This window comes from Camelus bactrianus, chromosome 6 (assembly GCF_048773025.1).
Source record: "Camelus bactrianus isolate YW-2024 breed Bactrian camel chromosome 6, ASM4877302v1, whole genome shotgun sequence".
NCBI lineage: Eukaryota > Metazoa > Chordata > Mammalia > Artiodactyla > Camelidae > Camelus > Camelus bactrianus.
Genome location: NC_133544.1, coordinates 16,641,942 through 16,660,369, shown reverse-complemented (window position 1 = coordinate 16,660,369; position 18,428 = coordinate 16,641,942).

Here is an 18,428-nt window from a genome sequence, read left to right as displayed (position 1 = left end):
GAACTTCACTAGGAGTCGAACAACGCAAGCTTTGCTACTTACCCATGATGTGGTCTTGAGCATAAAACGTTACCTTTTAGTCCTGAATTTCATCTCCCAAATCAGGAAATTCCGTAAAGTGATCTTCAGTGTCTTTCCAAGTCTAACATTCTATGATAATTAGAAGCCAACTAAAGATTGGTTAAGCCTCCAACCCGGACCTCCACCCACCTCTTGGGCTTGGGCTCCTGTTAACTGCTGGGAACTGACGTAAGGGAAGAGAGCTGGAGTCGCATGATGTCCCCGCCCCAGGACTGTAACTGCCTGGGGGAGCAGCTGGATGAGTAAACCCATACATTAAATCCAAACCTGAATGTTTACCCAGAAAAATGCAGATCACTTTATACGCTGGTTTGACTTAAACCCACCATCTATGGCAACTGAAGCTTTTTGAAAGAAAAATATACTTTGTACACGGTTCTATGAAAGAAGGCCATCTACAGTCAAGCCAAACACCCACACTGTTTCAAATAAGCCCTTTGGCCATCTTACCACTGTATGATTTTGTGAGGTATTCTCCATGGTACTATGGAAAAAAGACCAGAAATTGAGTTTGAATCCTGGCCTAACAATTTATTGCCTTTATGACCTAGAGGAAGTTACCTTTTCTACTGCATCTCCACCTATAAGTCAGGAGCTATAGTACGTACCTTGTGGAAAGAGACAGGACTTAGAGATAGTTAGAGATGACTTAGAAAGATCAGACCCTCAATAAATGATAGCTATTACTGTTACCCTCAAGTCTCCAATACAGCCAGGAAGATGTTGCATGTAGCCCATGTAATTTCAATCATGGCTCGTGCCATAGGTTTATTTTTTTCAGAGCCACAAAGCTATTATCTGAAAGTACCCAGTCTATCAGGCTGTTCTTTTCAGCTCCATTAAGTGATCGTCTGCTAGAGAAGACATTTGTGCATCCTTTATTTTGGAATATCAGTATATAAAACCTTTCAGAAATTTCCTCTAAGCAGCTTAGGGGCTACATTCAAAACTAGATTCTGTTTCATGTGCAAGTGATAAGAGAATTCAGAATCTGCTGAAAATGAAAAAAAAAAAAACTTTTAACCCGAAAATAATGGAAATCAAGTTGGTACATTGGTTGAGAGAAGAATAGATAGAACAATTTGCCTGAATCCCTGTATCCTTATAACCACCCAATCATCTGATGGAAAGAGCGTCAGGGGAAGAAAGTGATTCTTTGTGAATGATACTCAGTGTTACAGCAGGAGTGCACTTTTGTGAATGCATCCTTTGAGTTGACTTTGATAGGCTATGAAAAAAGAGGATGATCTTCCATGTCCAGAAGGAAAAAAAAAAAAGGAGAGAGATAAGCAGAAACCCAACATAATGTTAAAACCATGGTACTAAGGAATTTAATAGTAATCTTTATCTTTGAAACCGTGACTATTACCTGAACTTGGAGGCAAGTTACTGAGGGAATACTGTATATCTGTCCAGTAGGATTTCAGCAGAATGAACAATTTATTGAGCTTAAACACTTCTGCTGGAAACAAGAAACCACTGACCTGTCATTTCTGCTTAGAATTTTTAGTTATGTAGAGGTACATCTGTAGTAGCTCATTAAAAATATTTTCTAATATTCTTTTCATTACCAACCTAACACACTAACTGAAATCAGTATCTTTTTGCCTCAATTATAAGGCAAAAAAAAAAAAAATTACTATGTCCTAATTTTTTTAATTACGTGGGATTCTTTTGCTCCTCCTGGCATGGCTCCAGCTCCAAGAGATACTGGATACATCTTTGGTCAGCCTCCCTCAGCCTACACTGAAATTTTGTATCATTTTTCTTGCAACCCAAGGGTTCCATAATTAGTACAAGAGCCTATGCCTTAATCTAGTGCTCTCTGGGAAATGGATGCTCAGTGACTGACTCACATGGCTCTGCCCACATTCATAACCAAGAAATAAAAGTGTAAAAATAAATCAACCAGATCTGGCCAACAGATGAAAGAACAGCTACAGAGACATGAGAGAACTGAAAGGGCCAGCTCTGGGGGTGTCAAACACCACTTCCACCCACAGGCTAGTGATTGCACTGCCTCCGACTACACCTCATGGCGAGGAGGCTGGAAGGGGTGGGACAGCTACTCCCCAGGAGAAGGGAAAACATAGCTGGTGAGCTGTTAGCCAGTCTCTGCCAGCACGGCGCTCTGTCATTTCTTTTCTTCAAAATAATCACTGGGTACCTAAGTACGGGCTGCTGATGCCAAAGATCCATTACTGAGCAGAACCAGCCAATTCTTCTCTTTCCTGAGAGCTCAGAACAAAAAGTGTAAAAATGGAATGAAGGCTTTCAGACTTTTGGATTTCAGGAACAAGTGAAATTGTGTAACATCTGACAAGGTTCAAAAACCGCTGCCCGCTGGGCTCGCAAACGTTTCATTAAAATGGAGAGGGCATTTTAACGATTAAATACAGGAAGAATCGAACCTCAGAATAATGGCAGTTCTTGAAATTGAATAAATTTAACTTTGTGGAAAAGCCACTATATTTATTTTAGCTTGCTGTGGATGAATGACACTTTATCATAGTCTGGCAACTTCCTATTTGGACCAACATCCCAGAGCCTCTCTTGTGACAGGTAAAATGCAATCTTCCCAGTAGCCCATTGCATTTTTAGGCAACTCAGTTAAGTTTTTCTGTAGAGTTAACAGATAGAGTTTAAGTGAAGAGTCTTTTCTTCATTCTGAATAAACCAAATGCTTGGAGTACTCAACAACTTGCTGGAAATAGTAATCTTCTGAGATTGCTCCTTTGTCTCACTTACCACAGTATGCCAGTTATGGAGTCCTCTAGAACTAATTTTTTTGGTATAAATTTTTGTGACTAATATCCACTCATATTGCTTCATGGTCAAAAAAAGGTGACCTAAAAAGTTTTTTCTTTGACCTATTTGTTGAGATTTACTTTGCTGCAAAGTTCATGATTAAATATGGTGAACAATCCATGGATGTTTAAAAAGGTTCTTATAGTATGTTAACGATAAAAATCACTTACTTCTTCTCCTGCTCTAATACATGCTCCCATTGAAGGAATTTGTTTCCATACTCTATTGATTTTGAGTTTGGTCCAGTCACCAAATTCATGGTTTATACATAATACTTGTATCTTTTTTTTTTTAGATTCCACATATAAGTGACATTATATGATATTTGTCTTTCTCAGTCTGACTTATTTCACTTAATATAATAATCTCTAGGTCCATCCATGTTGTGGCAAATGGAATTATTTCATTTTTTATGGCTGAGTAATATTCCAGTGTGTGTGTGTGTGTGTGTGTGTGTGTGTACATGTATATATCACATCTTCTTTATCCATTCATCTGCCAATGGACATATAGGTTGTTTCCATGTCTTAGCTATTGTAAGTAGTGGTGCTGAAAACATTGGGGTGTGTGTGCCTTTTCAAATTACAGTTTACTCTGGATCTATATGCCCGGGAGTGGGATTGCTGGACCATATGATAAATCTATTTTTAGTTTTTTAAGGAACTCCAAGAAGACAAATTGTGTTTACCAGAGGGGAAGCTGGTGGGGGGGGTGGTAATGATAGATTAGGAGTTTGGGATTAACAGATACACATTACTATATATAAAATAGATAAACAACAAGGACCTACTATATAAAACAGAGAACTATATTCAATTTCTTGTAATGAGCTGTAAAGGAAAAGAGCATGAAAAGACAATATACATGTATATCTATGTATAAGTGAATCACTTTGCTGTATATGTGGAACTAACATTGCAAATGAACTACACTCCAATAAAAATAAGAATTAAAAAAAATAAGTGTATGTACTCTTTCTCTTGAATTTAGGTTCAGCCTTGTCTTATTTGGTCAACGAAATGCAGGTAGAAGGAGTGAGCTGGATGCGACATCAAGTCTTAAAAAGCACTTATGGGTTTCCACCTGCCATTCGTGCTGCTACCATCGCCACGAGAAGGTACGCTAACTTGCCCCGGGTCCAAAGAGGCTGAGCGCCGCGGGACTCAGACCTGACTCAAGATCCTAAGCTCAAGCAAGCTCATCCTAAGTCTGCTGACCACCAGCCAAGCGACACATGCAGGAGATGAGTACAGCTGAGATGAACACAGCAGTGATCTGAAGACACATTAGGAACATGTGTTTATTTTTATAGGGCACTAAAATTTTGGACTGGTTGTTAGGCATCAGCCTAACGTTAGCTATTAACTTGGTGCTGCAACGCTCCGTTCGCGGGGCCCAAAGTCCACCCATACATTAAATCAAGTATACTGATGTGATATTTGCATTCTCTAATTATCCCATCTATTTGACTTAAAAGGGCTAAGAAAGCTATATAAAGGTCTTAATTAGAGTTCAGAATCTTTCAAATGCACCTCACACTTCTAACAGTTTTTCTTTATGTATTTTTGTGCCCAAATATAATCTTTTAAAGGCTTTCCAAAGATTTTGGCCAATCCTAATTCTATAAATCGTAGACACCCATCTAAAGAGATATAGTAATATTATTATCCAAAATTGCCTTCAGTGTTAATTGCGTGTTAACAGTCATTTTTGAAACACAAATACTGTGAGTAAGGGATAGACCTGAAATAATGCAATTTCACAGAGTTTAGAAGGCAGATGGAAGATTTATTCTGAGATGTACAGTCTTTCAACATCAGTTCTCAAGCTATATGAAATATGTGACCACTTAGCTCATCTTTTGGGAGAGTCCTGATAAGGACATCTGGAGACATATGTGAAATGGGATAGCTTGGAAGGGGAAATGTATTTATTGGCTACAAGCAGAATTCAATTCTGTGAAGTACATATTGAAAACATGGGCATTAACAAAGCGTTGGCTGCTTTGTTTTTCATATAGACGTCTGTTTGCTTTGTGTGTGTCTCGTTATGGCATTATAAACGAGAAAGGGGACTGTCCTTGAAATCAAAGCTAAAATTCAGTGCTACCACTTTATTTCCCTAGGTAGAGTTTTCTCTTCAGATCTGAGTCTTATGATTTGATGCAAGTTGTCAAACATTTAAACTAGATATATACTATTTTTTTCCCCAAACTGCTGTCTTAAATGTTTAATTGAGAGTCTCTGCTTGTGGTCTTGAAATATTACCTGGCTCCTTGATTTGTAATAAGTTCAACTTGTAGAGAAGCTAAGACATTCTACATGAATAATATCTATTAACACTTCCTACAATTACCACAGTTTTCACCTAATAGAATTTTGGTTAAGATTTATTTTAGTTTCAAATTATGTCAACACCCATATTTGTTTATAACAAAAAAGGATTATTAAAGGACTTGTTCATATAATTTCATTTGAACACAGAAAATATAGGTATTAGATGACTATGACCCCAAATAGAACTACAAACTTGACCGTAGGTCTTATAAATAGAAAATTTATCTTGTTTTAGAGTCAAGCAAATGCTAGGAGGCAATGTTTATGAGTATGTAAAACTCCAGTTAACTATGTTCCCTGCTTGAGAAAATCAAACTTGTTTTTCTTATTAGCAAATTAACAGTCTTTTTTAATACTGTAATGCCATAATATGCTAATTTTTATTTCTAAATTTATTGTCTTGTTTAAATATAATGGAGATGATTTTCCACTGGGCTTCTTTGTGTGGTATGTAGCTCTTGAGTGTAACAGCAATAACTTGGGACACTTGCATGGCATTTAGAGTTACTGAGGTGCACTTCTGGCCTGAAAATTATAGGTAATTCTGGGGAAAACTAGATCCAACCTTCTCTGTGGCCTGTGTCCAAACCTCTTGTGTGAGAGAGTGTTCATTGATCACTACAAATTCTGAAATCTGTAACTTTTCCACCACTGTAAGATTACATTACCTTTTCTCTTCTAGTTATGTTGGCAAATGATGGCCTTCTCGTCAATGGAATACAAGTTGCATTCAAGGGATTAGTGAAATCCATATCTTTTAAAATCAAATGTCTGAATCTTAAGTTAAATATAGATGATGAGAAATCTTACTCTGTCAAAAAATTGAGCTTTACACGTTGACAAATCTTGGCACGTTTTTAGAATTGAGTTTTGGGAGTTGAAATTGTTATTCATCAGGCAGTATTATTATCTAAATTATAGGATGAAAATTTCTCAAAATAATAGGAAAATGGAAAGGAAATTTGGACAGTTCTAGGCCTAACCCATGAAAAAGTCCCAAGCCCTATCCTGCGTATATATTATACATTCACTCCACTTGTGCTAACTCGTTGAAGCTGTCCGTTAAAAGGGATGGCGTCTCAAGAAGAAAGAAGCCTAAATCACCATTGTAGGAGAACCTATGCCAATCATGAATGCCCACGGCGACTCTGGACTTCGCATGAATAAGAAAGAAACTTGGTAGATTGTTTCCAAAGACGGTTACAAGAATCTCTCCTGTCTTTCATCGCCCATGTGGAGGTATACCAGTTATAAAAGACAATGCGAGGAGATTCCTTGTACATTTTACCATTTCCTCCATGGTAACATTTTGAAAGACTACCATGATATCACAGGCAGGATACTGATATCAATACAATCTACCAATATTCTTCAGATTTCAACAGTTTTACTTGTAGGGGGGTGTGTGTGTGTGTGATTTAAGTTGTATGCAATTTATCATTTGTGTAGATTCATGTGACCACCACCACAGTGGAGATTCAGAACAGTTTCATCACCTCAGGGATCCCCAGGGTTGCCCTTTTATGACACACCCACCTCTCCTCTGCCAACTTTACCCCTAATCTCTGCAACCACTGATCTGTCTTCCATTTCTAGATTTTGCTTTGTAAGAGGGCTTTGTAAATGGAATCATACAGTCTGTAGCCTTTTGGCAACGGTGCTTTTCATTCAGCATAATTCCCTGAAGATGGACCCAAGTTGTTACAGGTATCAGTAGACTCTTCTGTGTAGATACTTCTTTACTGCCAAGAAGTATCCCGTAGTGTGGCTACAGCACAGTTTGAACATTAACCTGTTGAAGAACATTTGAGTTGCTTCCAGTCTTGGGCTCTTCTGAATAAAACTGGTACAGACGGTACGGAGTCTTGTATGAACAGAAGTGTTCATTTCTCTGAAATCAATGTCCAGAAGTGCATATAGTGTGCATATAGTGACATATAGTAGTTGTATGCTTAGTTTTTTTTTAAGAGAGCACAAAAATTTTTCAGAATGGCTATATCATTTTATCTTCCCACCTGCAATGTATAAGTGACAGAGTTTCTTTGAATTCTCACCAGAATTTGATGTTATCTCTATTTTGTCTTTTAATCATTCTGATAGGTATGCAGTAGTAACTCATGTGGTTTTAATTTGCATTTCCCTGATGACTAATGGTATTGAACACTTTTTCATGTGCTTATTTGCTATATCCTCTTCAGTGCCCAGGTGCAGTATCATTTTAGTGAAATGTCTATTATCATTGAGTTTTGAGAGTTTTAAAATATATTCTAGACACTAGGTCTTTGGTGGATAGATGGTTTGCAAATATTTTCTACACATATAGAGACTGTCTTTTCAACTTCTTCAGGCTTTTGCAGAGAAAATGTTTTTAATCTTGATGAGATCACATTTATCCAATTTTGCTTTTATGGATTGGGTTTTGGTGTCGAATCTAAGAATTCTTCCCCAAACTTTTGTCTCAAGATTTTTCTCATGTGTCTTTTCTTTTTATAAAATGTGGTAAAGCTTCATGCTTTGTAGTTCAGTCTATGATCCATATTGAGCTAATTTTTGCATAAGGCATGAGAATTAGGTCAAGGTTGATTTCTTTTTTTTTTTAACTTATGGATGTCCAGGTGCTCCAACACATTTGTTGGTGAACCTATCTTTCCAAGATTGAATTGTTTTTGCAACTTTGTCAAAATCGTTTGAGCATATTTGGGTGGGACTATTTCTGAGTTCTTTATCCTGTTCCAATCATCCACATGCCTATCCCTCTGATGGTAACAGTGTCTTGATTCCTGTAGCTGTGTAAGAAACCACAATATCAAGTAGAGTGTTTCCTCCCACTCTATCTTCCTTTGCCAAGATTGTTTTTGCTTTTCTAGGACCTGTGCCTTATCATATATATTTTAGAATAAACTTATTTCTAAAAACATTCTTGCTGAAATTTTGATCGAAATTTTATTAAACCTATAGATATATCCAAGTAGAATTGACATTTTTACCATGTTGAGTCTTTCAGTTCATAAATACATTTCTCTATTTCTTTAAGTCTTCTTTGATTTCTTCCAGTAGTAATAGTGCAATCCTTCAGCACATGGATTCTGTATATGTTTTGTCCAGTATGCACCTAAGTGTGCCCTTTTGTTGGAGAGACATACATGGTAGTTTATTTTTAATTTTGGTTTCCACATATACATTGTTAGTATACATAAATGTGATTGGTTTTTGCATGAGGATCTCGTGTCCTGCAACTTGCTGAATTTATTAGTTCTAGGAGATAATTTTGTAGATTCCTTGGGAATGAATACTGATGTAGAAAATCATTTCATTTACAAATACAGATAATATTTCTTCCTTTTTCAATGTGTCTGCCATTTCTTTCTTTTTCTTGTTGTATCAGAATGGTTAGGATAGCCAGTACTCACAGTAATTGCCAAAAACAATGCTACAAAATATGAATAGAACATTCTAGATCCTCCCCCTCCAGCCACAGAGAGCATCACTGTGTCTTCCCATCTGAGACCTGCTGGAATTTTTGGCCCAAAGAATGTTGAATGATTCAGTGATTGTTGCCTTAAGCCACAAAATCATGGAGTTGTTTTTTCCAAAGCAATAGATAATCAAACATGTTTATTTGTGACACTACTAAGATTTGTAATTTGTTACCTTGTCTAGCAATACCTTAACTCATGCTAAAGTCAGCAAATTTAAATTTTCCAAATTGAAGTTTTGATATAGATAACACAGTTCTGTAATATAAGCAGTGCTATGCATACATTTAATGATTTTTAAACACTTGATTCATGGCATTGATTAAAAGTACATTTGCTATAATCCCCAGATAATTTAAATATCTTAATTGTAAACTGAATGTGAATAATTAAAAAAAAAACAAGTGTTATGGTAAATTTTCAAGTCCCGCATATTTGCTAATGCTTGGCACATTTCTGGAATTGAGTTTCAAGTGCTTAAATTAATATTGTATTTTAGGTAGTGACATTATTATTATTTAAGTTAGGATGAAATGTCTCAAAATAACAGGAAAAAATGGAAAACAAGCTCACCAAGTTTGAATGAGCAGGCAATCTATTAATCTCATGTTTCGATAGAGTGGAAGTGCTGGAAAAAGGAGAGGACATGGAGAACTAGCATTCTAGTATTGTGGATACCACAGGCAAGGTTCCATAAGGGCTGCTAATTCCTCAACTACAGAGAGTCCTTTTAGCTAGAACCAATCCTAGGGCCCAGGAAGGGGTAACACTTGAGAAGAACTCATGGGACCAGGGTTACAATTAGAGGTCTGATATTGCTTACTTTTCCCCAGGTCACTTAACCATTTTGACCTGAATTTTCTCATGAGTCAAGCTCCTTAATTTTATGCTTCTGAATAATTCCCTCCTAACCCCAAATAATTCCCTCCTAACCCCACAAAGTTCACACATCTTTAAAGGAAAAGTTACAGAAACTAATCTGTCCATAATTTATGGGATATGTTGAAAATATCAAATGCTTTGGAAGCTTGCTTATTCTTTTACATTGACTACAATTCTTACCATTTAAAAACACTTTTTTTTTCTCAAATACCCCAAATGTATATTTCAACTGTACTAAAATGTTAATGTCCATTTAACCCATGGCGTGATACCACCCATGTTTTCCAATTCTTTGTGTACCATTTGAGCCTTGTGTTCCAGCATCCTTGTAACATGATAAAATGGATATAGATCATCTCACCTAAGAAAATCGAGATCCATCTGTTATATTTTAAATGCATCTGTTCATCTGCTAAATCCATTTGTCAAATTCATTTAACAGAGATTTCCTCTAAGTACATAAAATATGTGAGAAAAAGAATTAAGACAGAGTCCTGTTTTACCAGATACCAGGGGAAAAATGCTTACCCAAAGCCAACTATTTTTGCAAATGTTTTAAACATGTTTTTAATGTACTGTACCTGAATTGTATAAAGCATATTTAATCTGCTTTGAAAACTGTCCTCAATGCTAGAGTGAATAATTTTTTAGATAATGCAAACTTTTTTTTAAACTTTTATTTTTAAACATGTTTTAACTTCAAGGGTAAATTAAAATATTGTATTTAGATTTATGGAAGAGAGACAATGAATGGGAAGGAACATTAAGTCAACCTTCTAAAGATAATAAAGACTTTCATTAGTTTGAATTGGAAGGAATTTATAAAACATGTATTTAGTGTGAATGCCATTTCCTCCACTTAAACATTGAGGGTTAGACAGGATGAGTACTCTATCAAGGTCCACAGATTTTCGGAGAAGATTGAGAAGTTGGGTCCAGAAGACACGAGAGGCAGAGAAATTGACTGGCTGTTCAGATGATCATCTCTTGTATGTTCAGCAAATGACTTTCCCTCCTAGACCGACACTGATCCCAGGAAGAACTTCTTTCATGTTTTATCCAACTTTCTTAACATGACATTTAATCTGGACCAAATAAACCTCTTCATATCTTATCTGTCCCTGGTATTTGTCACAGCATACGTGAATCTTTCTACCATTTATGAATAAGATAAACCATTCTATGCAACTTTCTGAACCTCACTTGTGCAATGGGACAACATTCTCTACTACCACCTTAAATTACTATGAAGTCTTTCATAAAAGAGTAAGGTATGTAAAATGACTAATAATGTCTACATTTGTCATATACAAATTTAAGGAATTATTTCTGATTCCCACAATTCACATATCTACTTACCATCATTTTCACAATCCGGAAACTTTTTCATATGCTCTTTCCTCTATTTGGATTAACCTCACACAGTCCTTCTCTCTGTGTTTTCATCCATGTGATTCTTACTTATCAACAAAGATCTAGCTCACCCGAGGCCTCCATCCATGGACCTTCTAATACCAGCCTGCTCCTCGCTAACACTTGCTTACTCCCTCCCTTGCTCTCCCATATCACATGACTTGTGAGTCCTCATTAAATGCCCATCTTTCCCCCAGCCCCTGCCCTATAACTCCTAAATGGCAGATTCCTTTCTAATTCATCTTTATTTCACTGAAGTCCAGCATCTAGAAGGTATTGAAATGATTTCTGGAAGAAGAAAGTAAAGAATTCCATTACTAGGCCGTTTTCTTATTTCTTATTCTTACTTCAAATTCTCCCCATGCTTTATGATGTGGTCTCTTGCCACCTCTTGTATCAAATAGGACATAGCTTCTCAAGCAGGAAGAGAAAGGCTTTTTTTTTTTTTTGCATGCTCATAATATTCTATTTATAACTTTTATTGTTATTGCTGTAATTTAACCATCTCCTCCCTCCCCATGTTTCATGTCTTTTTAAATGTTATAGTTCTAACCATAGGGATCCCGAATTCAAATGCCAAGTGGGCCAGACAACTATGAAAATAAAATGGAACAGGGTGGTGTTATAATACTTAACACTTGCTTAACTTTGACTGCATTCCAGACACTGGAACCAATTATCTCTTCAGCCTCACACCAGCCCTATGTGTTAGAGAATATTTTTTATCCCATTGAAAAATAAACTAAAGCACAGTGAGTTTAAGTAACTTGCTGAACTGGAAGAGGCAGAATTTGAACCCAAATAGGCCTGCTCCAGTATCTACACTCTAAGGCACTGGAATAAATAATGCTAGGAAGTAGACAAGTGGATAGGGGTGTGAGTTACTAAAAAGAAACACATGTTCTTTCGAAACTGCCTCTGGAAACTCACTGGCTTAATACAATATGTTATATTAATGGTCAAGCAAAGTCATGGTGGTTGGGTCTCTCCCCAAGTGACTTTTTAAGCCTATCCCAATTTGACTAATAACCCACAAAATAACATCTTCTTGTGAGAAAGCCAACCCTGTTCTGAGCTCAGGTGTGTAGGGTGATTCGTAAGGCACCAGCACAGTGCCCAGCCATCTATCAATGCTCCCATATGTTGTATAAAACATACCATTGAGATTTCGGAGTTCGTTCACTCCCACGAGTGAAATCACTCCACTGTTCTTTCTGTCTTTGACATTCTTGATTCATATCAAGTATTTAAAAAGTATTGCATGAATAAATAAATAAATGAATAAGTAAAAGGGGAACATATAAGTGCGAAGTGTCATTGGTAACGTCTACACTAAAATCCTTGCTCATTATTATTAGGATCAAATAATCTCCAGGAAAATCACATGCTCCCAGATCTAGAGGAGCATCATTTACAAAAGACTTTAGAAGGAAAGATGTAAGAATCTAAAAAGCCTTCAGATTTTCTTTTTCCTGTGAAATCTTCTTATTAGAGGGGGAAAATGCTTTTCTGCAGTAACATGGAATGCTTTCCACAAAATGGTATGTGACGGAAACTAGAAAAAGTTCTTACTATAAACTTCAGAACCTTTAAAGTAGTTCAGCCAGAGAAATGTAAAAATGTTGAAAATTAACTAATTTAGGTATTTTTTGATCATTTGAAAAAGTGTCACCAATTATTCATTTGATCCTGAAATAAACAAATCACTCAATAATGATAAGACCCATGAATTTTTTTTGGTTCAAAACTCACTCCAGCTTTTGTCAATTCTTGTTGAAGGGAGATTAGTAAACTTCTTATTCATTCTAGTTTTTTTACACAGCATTTATTTTTTATCTTTTTTGAATATTTTTGCTTTTTTCTTTAAAACATTTGAAAGACTTCTATTTTTAATAACATCTCCAACTAATTATCCAAAAAAAAATAGTATTCCACACCAAATTCTATAATATACACAAAGATAGACACACAATCCAAATATTCTGGATAAAACATAGTAACCATCTTTAAAAAAAATAGACTCTATTTTTGGAGCAGTTTTGGTTCCCAGAAAATAAGTATTTTCTTGAAATCACACATGAGATCTCAAGAAAATAAAGAAAATTGGGGAAGAGTACAGCTGAGTGTTAGTGTACTAAGCATGCATAAGGTACTGAGTTCAATCCCCAGTATCTCCATCAAAATAATTAAGCATAATTACTTTCCCTGCCCCCCAAAAATAAATAAAATAATTAAAAACAAATAAAAAGAGGGGAGGGTGTAGCTTAGTGGTAGAGTGACTGCTAAGCATGCACAAGGTACTGGGTTCAATCTTCAGTACCTCCATTAACCAAAAAATAAATAAATAAATAAATAAATAAATAAATAAATAAATAAATAAATGTTTTAAAGTGTTTGGGTTGGCAAAAATTAATAATAATAATAATAATAATAATAATAATAATAATAATAATAATAATAATAATAAAATAAGCATAGTGAGCAGGGCTAAAGTTATGGGTCCTGGGAGAAGTGAAAGCAAACCAGTCTATGCTTCACAGGATTCCCAAGTTCAAACCCATCCAACATGGGCTTACACTGCAAAATTACAAAACTGATAGGAAAATTAGCTTTGCCGAGTTGAGATTGTTCAGAGCTAAAGAGGAAACCAGTGTACTGCAAGATCAAGCTGGGAATAAAGGATGCCCTCTGCTGCAGAGAGGGACAACATGATGAAAACTACGGGGATGTAAGAGTTATGAAAGCTGTGACATTTCTCTCATTGGAGGTGCAGTGGAGAGAGTATAGGGTAACGTGAAAAAATGCAAACTTTAAAGGGATAATGGCTGATATGAAAACCATGAATTCTTAGATTCAGGAAGCACAATAAATCCCAAATAATGTAAATAAAAAGTAACCTATATCTATTTACAAATGGTGGAAGAGGAGAAGGGGTAGAGAGTTGGGTTGGCATGAAAATGCATACACATAGGGAAAGGTCCAGAGAGAAAGGGAACAGAATGGTGTTAGAAGAGAGGATGGGACCGGAACCTGACTGTGTATCTATTTCCCCACACCTCTATTTTGTAAACTTGGAAACATTAAGTACATGTGGGCCGATCCCATTAATGAAACACACTCTTCCTTCACAGCACGTTTTTCATGAGGGCTCATTAAAGTAATTTATTTCTTGGACCTAATCCTCCTTGACTAACACATACTTGAAAAACCTAGAATTGCACAACTCTTTCGGTAAACAAGATTTTTCTCATTCCAAAGCAAAAAAGGACTGGTTGGCAACACAACGCTAGCTCATTTCACACCGTCCCATTTCAGGCCCTGACTCAAACCAGCTATTGGCTTAGGCCCTTTTTTAAAAAATTATTTTAAAAATTTGTATGATTTTTGACATTCAAAAGGAAATAAATCCCTTTTTGTGTGACAGGTCTAGAAACAAGTACGTTTGGACATTCTAAACTGCTCTGCTGTTAAATCTTCCATAAATATACACGGCCTTACATTCCCACACCTGAGTCTTTTTTGTCTCTCCATCTGCCAAGTGGTGCAGTGCCCATCGAACACGGGAGACTTGCCTACAGAAGTAATCTCCAAAGCGACCCCTGGCGGGAAGGGTAGCTGAGGCTGCCTGCAGGGAACGACTCAATATTTAAGTCGCTGTAAAAAGACACACAACAAAAGCATGTGTCCATCCATCTCCAAAAATTTTAGGTCTCTTGCTTCCTCTAGTGATGTATTTTTGCTATGAAATGGCTGCAGAGCCCTGGGAAGGCATCGCAGGTTTTATCAGCCTTGACAGCTGTCTCCAAGAAATGGCGGGCAACCCGCAACTTCAACCGCGGTGCAAAGCTCTCTCCTGTGGTCCTGCCCGAGTTCACAAAGCTGAGGTCTGATCAGCACTCAGACAGAGACCTTCCCCGCTGAATGGACAGCCTGCTTCAGGGCAGGGCTCTCTCTGTGCAGAGAGACAGGCTTTCAGATTACGGTGAGCCTTAGATTAATTGGAGCCTGGATGGTGACATTTAGGGCTGTTAAAACAGCCAGTCCAAACTCCTGTATTTATTTCTGGTATCTCTATGTTCCTGGCAGTGGGCTAGGCCCTCCAGGGAAGGCAAGAAGAAATCAGAGCAATCATGCCTGCTAAGCAGCTCAGAGTGCAAGGTGTTCCATCTCTCGGGACTCGTAAATCCCTCCCTATAGGACAGTCACATATTCAAGCCTTTCCCACTGTCTCCTCCACCTGCCAATCTTCCCATGGCTCTTTCTTCAAATTTACCTACTATGTGTTGTTGCTCTTGTTGTTTTGCCCCCCAACCTTCTGATAAAGGAATTACACTGAATGTTCTTACTATAGATTGAAAGCTAATGTCCCCTTAAAATTCTACTTGAAATCCTCTAATCCCCAAGGCGATATTAAGAGATGAGGCATTTGGGAGGTGGTTAGGTCACGGGGTGGAGCCCTCAGGAATGGGATTGGTGCTTTATAAAAAAGGTCTGGATGACTCCCTCGTCCCGTCCATCCTGTGGGGACAAATCTCTGAGCCACAGAATGAGTCTCACCCAGAACTCGAACGTACTCACAGTTTGATGTTGGACTTCCCAGATGCCAGAACATAAAAAATAAATTTCTGTTGTTTATAAACTGCCCAGTTTATGGTATTTAGTTCGAGCAGCCCAAATGGACTGAGACAGTCCCCGTACCTTCACCCGTTCACCTTTCAAACTGAGCTGTTGACTTCCGCCTCTCTCATGCTGTGAAGCTGCTTGTCCTGCAAGAACTGTCTTAACGCTCCCAGCCAGAGGTGTCGTTCCCCCACCTGTTCAGTGTCCACTCTCACACCGAAATCTGTTTCCATGGGTCCCGAGACAGTTCTCTCTGTAGGTTCTGCCCGGCGGCTTTGTACATTAGAAATGGAAAAAGCATAGAGGAAGGGAGATCTACGGACTATTCCTGGTTCTGACCCCAGGGACATGTGTGACTTTATCTCCCTAAGCCTGATTTTCCCCCTAGGCGGGTCACTGGGACTGCACTGAAGATTCCTAACAGCACAGTGAATGACACATATGACAAAACCTATTGTACGTAGGTTTGCGTATGTTTTCTCATCTTTTAAATTTTCTTTTCAATCTCTCGTCACCTTTCCTGCTCTGTTACCTGTCCCTGATCCTCTTGGGAAAAAAAAAATTGTCAGTAAGGACAAGCATGTATGCTTCAGAGCCAAAGAAAACTGAGTTCTAATCAAGCACTGCTTTTTATTTTATTTTTTATTTTATTTTATTTTTATTGAAGTGTAGTCAATTACAATGTGTCAGTTTCTGGTGTACAGCATAATGTTTCAGTCATATGTTTACATACATATATTCATGTTCATATTCTTTTTTATTATAGGGTACTACCACATATTGAATACAGTTCCCTGAAGCACTGCTTTTTAAAAAATAATATTTTAACTTTCTTTTTTTAAAATATAAGACTCCCAAGAAGTTGCAAAAGTTACGGAGCGGTCTCCGGGATCCCTTACACAGCTTTCCCCAATGATAACATCTTTCGTAACCAAAATACATGACTCGAAACCAGGAAACTGACATCTGTACAATCCTATTTACACAACTATAGATTTCACTGGAGTCTACCAGTTTTTTTGTTTGTTTTTATCACGTTGGATTCTACAAAGTTTTACAAGTGTTCCAAGTACTGCTATTTACTGGTTTTGTACCTTCGGAAAGTACTTCATCTGTCTGAGCTTTACTCTGCAAAATAGGAATAACGTATCAACATCAACCTCGTATAGAGTGTCTGAGTTTTATGGGAGGTCCCATACGTAAATTCACATACGGCCAACCTATTGTTGGTTATAGTCAGAGCTATTACACCCAGGCAGTGTTCTGTGGTCAGTTAGGGCACGGACTCTAAGGTCAGAGAGCCTAGCTCTGTACACTCGCTGTCCACTTTCTACTTGATAACCTCTCAGACCCTCAGTTTCTTCATCAGAGACGTGTGGATAATAATGGCACTTACTCAGTTATAGTTTTGAGATAGTTTAGGTAATATTTAAAAAGGACTTCCAATGATACCTGAATGTATAAGTCCTTATTATATTTACATTATCTAGTACTTAATAGGAAGCTCCTAAATGTCAGATTGTGTTTGTGCTTTATTTTCCTTCTTATCCTCTAAATGTTGGTTTATGGGATTCTGCCCTCAGCTGTCTTCCTTACTGAATACAGAGAATGTCTATAAATTTTCGTCTACTCTTAAGATTTCACTGATTCCCAGGTCTATACCTCTATCTTACATCCCTGCTTTTGCTTCCAAATCTGAACGACAAACTTCAAAACAGACATCTCTAAATGAAACCCATTATCTTTTTTTTCTTTCTGAAATATTGTGGGCTTGGTAAGAGTTCCCTATGAGTGAACTCGCAGACAAGGAGGTTAATTCTCCTACAGACAGGGAGCAGGGAGCCTCCCCACCAATTCCCCACCTTCTCCCTCCCAGCTTCCTCCCTCACCCACCACCATAGCCAGGGAGGAATCTGCCAAGTGGGACAAAAGAAAAGGTGAGGGGGAACTAACCAACTCAGACAGAAGTGTTGCCAAGATGTAAATCGGAGTAAATTCCTGATAGCAGGAATTCTGAGAGAGCAAGACGAAAGAACTCATCTTCTGCTGTGTGGGTTGATGATGTTGCATTGAGATGCTCTTCCGTCTGTCCTTGAACGATGGTGTATTCATTTCCTAAGAGTGTCATAATAACCACAAACTGGGTGGCTTAAACAACAGACATGTATTGTGTTATAGTTCGGGATACGAGAAGCCTGAGATCAAGGTGTCAGCACAGTTGGGTGCTCTCCGTGGTCTGTAGGGCAGAGTCTGTCCCACGCCTCTCCCCCAGCTTCTGCTTGTTTGCCAATGCTGCTCCTCCTTGGCTGTGAAGCATCACCCTAGTCTCTGCCTTCATCTTTGCATGGTGTTCTCCCTGTGTCTCCAATATCCCCCTTTTTATAATGACACCAGTCATATTGGGTTAAGGTCCATCCCGAAAGACCTCATTTTAACTTGATTACCTCTGTAAAACTCCTATCTCCAAATAAGGTCACATTAAGAGTTCCTGGGGTGAAAACTGTAACACGTATGAATTTTGGAAGAGGCACAAGTCAACCCATAATCAAGAATAATCCAGCAGATGGGATTGAAAATGTTCCTTCTACTTGGTTTTCCTTTTTTCCAGGTAGGGGAGAGTCTCATGCATCATTACACTTCAGGGGTAAAATATCACTACCTAGCGGTAATGGGAGTAAGTATTTATGTTACAAGTGGTAGAATTTCTTCCTGACTGGTCTTAAAGCTTTTTATGATTTTGTGTGAGAGAAGAGAACACTACGCCTTTTGTTAATAAAGTTGCAAAGAGGGAATTCATAGAAATAGAGATAGA